Raw genomic sequence first — 5,085 nt, forward strand, 5'->3', positions numbered from 1 at the left:
CTTCCCCCCGGGCGCCTCCTCCGGCAGCGCCCTCCCCACGCTGCCTTCCCCGGGGGCTGGACCCCCGCCCGGAGAAGGGGACCCCCTACGGGTGGGCGAAGGGGGGTCCCCAATCCCCGGGATGGGGGTGAACCCCATCCCCTGGCTGCCATCCCTGTGCAGCAGGTCTTCCTCCCCCCAGGGACTAGAGAAGACCCTAGTGCTGGCACCAGTGATGGCATCGCTGGCCAGAATGGTTGCCAGTATGAGGAGGAGGGTGTCCCTTCCAGGGATGCTCCTCCACCAGTACGGCACTGGGAGCAGCCCCCGCAGCATCAGGACAGCCAGACCCCACTGCGACGTGGAGCTGACGTACGGTCCCCGGTGCCCGGTGGCTTGGGGACGGTCCGGCCCAGGACGAGGTGTCTGGGCTCAGAGCCCTGGGACGGGGTCTCTGCCACCATCCCTCCCGCTGGCACCGCTGCCGGCAGCGGGAACGCTGCCTCACCCCCAGCAGCAGAGCTGCTGACTTTCCAGAACTCGACCAAGCTTCTCCCACCCTGCCAGCCCCGCCAAGCCCTGGAGGGATCCGGCACCCATCCCGGCTCGCGCCGCCTCTGCGCGGTGTCCGGCTCCACGCCGCAGAGACGTGCCAGTCCCAAACACTGTTCTGCTGCCCTCAGGGCCTGGCTGCCCGGCTCTGCTCCAGCATCCCCTGCCCACCCCGAGCCCCTGCAGGCAGGGAGCAGGCAGGGAGCAGGCCCGCTCAGGGCAGCCGCTGACCCACGCAAGTTTGCATCTTGGGGATGCAAAATAGCTGCGGGCATCCCTGGATCCCCATCCCCGTGTCCCTTCTCCAAGGGATGCCCAGCACAGCACGGCACCACGGGGCCCCTGCTTAGGCGCTTTCCTCCCAAATTGTGATGAATCTATTTACACTGAAGCTTTACAAATGTGTGTCAGGGACGCATGCATCTCAATAAATGTGCTCTAATTAACAACTGATATTTATTCAGCCCACAGTAAATAAGCTGTCGCGAGCAAACGAAGCGACGCCGCTTTTGAAGAGCGGCTCGACTCTGCCATTTATCCAGCCGACAGCCCCCGAGATGCGGTGACAGAGCGCTCGATTCTCCTGCGAGTTGCCTACTGTAGTAATTAAGGGTAATTAAAGCAAGTGGGTATGAAATACAATGAAACTTTAATAATTGCTGTTTGTTGGACAATTATTCACCTCGAGTTACTCTTTGTTTGTGGCCACCCAGCAGCAATGAACCCCATGCATGAGCACGAGTGGTGTTTGTGCATCTCGTGGGTTGGGGGCCCCACACCCCACCCCGCAGCAGAGCAGGGACGAAGGGCAGCCTCATCCCTTCCTCTCAAGCCAGATCCCTTGCTAACACCAACTCCGCCAGCAGCTCCCAGGGCCCTCAAAACCAGCTGTGAATCACTTCTGGGGGTTGCACCTATCCCTCCTGCTGCGCTTCCCGTGCCTCAGTTTCCCTCGTTTGCCAGGGTGCTCCCCTGGGTAGGTTGTCCCCAATCTGGTGACACGAAGGGACCTCGCCAGCCCCAGGAGCATGGGAACGGCTGTGGTGTGGAAACGTCGGCTCCTGCTTCCCCTTGCCATGCCAGCGCACGGGATCAGTGTCTCGGGGTGGGGGGGAAGAGGCCGGATTCTGCTTCCCCAGCACTCTGCTAAGCTGGGGGAGCAGTTTGTCTCCAGCCCGTGCCGGCATCCCCTGGAGTGATGCCGAGCTGGGGGATGGAAAGCAGGATCCTGTGGCCCCTGCCCACCAACCCGGCACGGAAAAAGCGGAGGCAAGTTGCTCTTCCAAGAAACAGCCGCGCCGGCTGCCAAGAAACATAAGTCAGAGCAGAGCCCGGCAATTTTGGGGCTGGAGACATTCTGCCTCCGACCCCGAGCGTCATGCGGCAGCTGCAGCGATTGCATTACCGCAGGCTCCCAGCCTCCTGTGCCGAGCTCAGCCCCGGTGCTGCCGGCATGGCCCCCCCAGGACCCCCCCCACTACTGGGGGGGGAGGGCTGGGGTAACGCCGGCCGGATCCTGCCAGCTCACAGGCACGCTGGCCCGGGCAGCGCATGGGAGGGAATTCCTGTGGCAAGGATTTCGGCAGTTCAGCATTTATTTCTGCACCGATTTGGGCACAAACTCCCCAATTCCAGCGTTCGCCGGGAAGGAAAGAGCCTCCGGGGATTCTTTCCAGCTTGACGGGGCCCGTTTGTTTCCGCAGAGTTAGAACAGCAGTTTTGCCTCTTTTGGAGGAAATACTTTGTTGAAGAGCGAAGGGAGAAGCGGCTGGGGAGCCAAGCGGCAGAGCTCGCCGTCCCCCCACGCCGCCGCGGCCCGCGCAGCCTCAGAGCGCTTTCTCCATCGTTTCCACCCCCCAAACCAAACATTTTTGGCACGGGGCTGGGGGGGCAGCTTGGCTCAGATGGAAGCCGCAGATGGAAAATGGCTCCAGAGCTCTCCAGCCTGCTCGGGCTCACCCAGTCCCCCCCCCCGGTCACTGCCCAGACCCACAGGATTGGGGGCTGGCCCCCCCGTCCCCCCCCACGCTGGAGCACGCTGCAAGCCCGCGCCTCTCGCCCGGGCTCCGTTCCCTCACCGCATATGGCGTCTCCATGAGTAATAAAAGCTGCTAATTGCCAACAGATGCCCCAGGAAACCCTGACGCTGCCTCTCGCGGCTGCGTTTGGCTGGGAAGGGAAAGGAAGGGAGCCGGAGCCGGCCCCGGATCCCCCGAAGCGTGGAGCGGGAGGATCCCAGTGCGTGGCGGCTCCCAGCAACTGGAGCGAGAGGACGCGGTTGCTATTATTAGCAAAATTAGCAGCCAGGCCAAGGCAGCGGGCGAACATCCCCCAGGGAGGGGCCGGTGCCCCCGACCCACGGCATCGCCCCTAGAGCACTGCCCACCCTCCCACCCCACACCCTCCGTGGGGCTGGGGAGCCGTGGCTGAGCCCCACCGCAGACCCTCGCCGGGCTCTACCACCCACCCACAGCCTCTCCTGCAGTCCTGTGTCCCCCCACCTCGGTGGGGGCAGCCGAAGCCCCCACGCTCAGGCCCGGGCCCCCTCCCTGTGCCGTGGCTCCAGCATCTGTTGCACAACTGGAGTTGGCGCCAGCCCAGTGTCGGCAAATCTGGGGGTAGGAGACGGCTGTGCCGGGCCCGGGACCCCCCCGTCTCCCTTTTCTGTTTTGTTTGAGGAGGTTTTAATGTGTGTGGGGGGGAAGAATTTGGCCCCTTCCGTAGCCTCCTCCAAGGGCGGTTGCCCCCTCCCCACTCCCATCGCTGTGCTGCAGCCCCCAGCCCACTTCCTCCCGTGCCCCAAACCCGAGCTGGGCAGCGCTGGGATGAACTGGGTAATGCAATTAGTGCTTCAGCCTTAACTGGACTGCCTGGGGGGCCAGGGAGAGACACCCCCCCAGGGGCCACATCCTGCCCTGGTGCCCCAGCACAGCTGCATTGGGACTGGGAGCAGCATCTCCTGTCCTGTCCCATGGGGACCCATGCCAGTGGGAACCAGTGAACTTCTGGAGAGACCCTGGGAGACCGAGGGAGCCGGTGGGAAACAGCAGGGCTGGCGCTGCCAGGCACGGGCAGAGCGGCAGGAGCGGGAAGGGGATCGCCACGTGGCCCAGGACCTTCCCGCACCCATTTTTGGCTCCCACGGGGGTCCCCTCTCCCATGGGCACAAGCACGGCTCATCCCTGGCGAGGGACCCCCCCAAGTGAGGGTGCTCGGTCCCTCCCGGCCGTGCCGGCAACGCTGATTGAGTTGTTTGGAGTGCTGGCAGCTCCACGCGCTCCGGAGGCAGGTTCGGTTAATGACGCTCCCCTTTAGCCTGCCTAATTTCATGCCTCATCTCGCAATTGCGTCTCTGCGGCCCCGGGCCTGTGCTGGCGAGGACTAATTGATGCTGCGGCAGAGGAAAGCGTAGCTGCCCGGGGGCGGTGGGGGCTGGCAGTGGCCCTGACCCCCAGCACCCAGGGGGTTTGGGGGTCCCTGGGGCTTGAAGGGTGCTGAACACCCCGCACAGCACCGCAGCGCAGACAAGGAGCAAACCAGCACCTTGGAGGCCACTGGTCCAAACTGGACAACATCCTTTGCCCGGAGGTTTTGGTAGTGGTGGCATCTCCCGGGAGCAGGGGGTCGCTGCCAGCCCCATGGCCCCCACCAGCTTCATCCCTGCAGGAAAGTCACCTGCCTGAAATGGGAGCGCTGGAGGGTGCTGCCAGCTCGCCCGCAGCCCGTGCCGAGCCTGTCCTCGCTGAAAAGAGACCTCGGGGAAGCTCTGGCGGCTTCTCCCAGAGAGAAGCAATAGCCATGACCAGGGCACGCTTCCCACCGCCACAGCGGCCACATAGCCCTCCCCGGCGCATTACGGCACACCACGGCGGGAGGGTTTCGGTGCCCATGGTCTGGCCAACTGCCTGGGCACCTGATCCATGCCACGGATTAGCACCTCGCACGGCTCTCGTCAGTCCCCCGAGGTGCTGAGAGCTACGATGTCCTCTCCTCCAGCACTGCCCTGCCCCAAGCTCGACTCCTGCCCCTGCTCTCCCAACACGGCTCCTGGTCCGGCACGAGCCCGGCGTTCACGGCCACGGCTGCTGGCCCCCCTGCCAGCCCCCCCCGCCCCAGTGCCCCGTCCCCGGAGTCACCCACGCCGGTGCGGTGGGCAGCACACCCGCATTGCAACGCCCAGCTCCGGCTGCGCTGATGCCAGGGTTGCTCCGGCAGCGCGAGGCACCCCACGTTACATGCCTCTGCAGATTGCACGGTAATTGCTTCCGAAGTTACTAATTTGCTCATAGATTAATTACCATGTAATTTACTGCTCTTGGCTCCTGCGATAAGACGCTCATTTGCAAGGCAGAGCGTGGGCACAGGCTCAGCCCTGGCCAGCAGGATCCTGCGGGCTCCGGGCAGGGACACAGACGGAGCAGGGAGGGGGCCAAGGGGGGGGGAAACAGACAGCCTGGGGGTCCCCAATGGGTGACAGCCCCCCCCCCCCATTCCCTGGCCGGACCCCCGACATGAAGCACGAGGCGGCGGCCGCGGCCCCACGGCGCCACAGAG

This window comes from Haliaeetus leucocephalus, unplaced genomic scaffold, assembly GCF_000737465.1.
Source record: "Haliaeetus leucocephalus isolate CR32 unplaced genomic scaffold, Haliaeetus_leucocephalus-4.0 Scaffold517, whole genome shotgun sequence".
In the NCBI taxonomy this organism is placed as follows: domain Eukaryota; kingdom Metazoa; phylum Chordata; class Aves; order Accipitriformes; family Accipitridae; genus Haliaeetus; species Haliaeetus leucocephalus.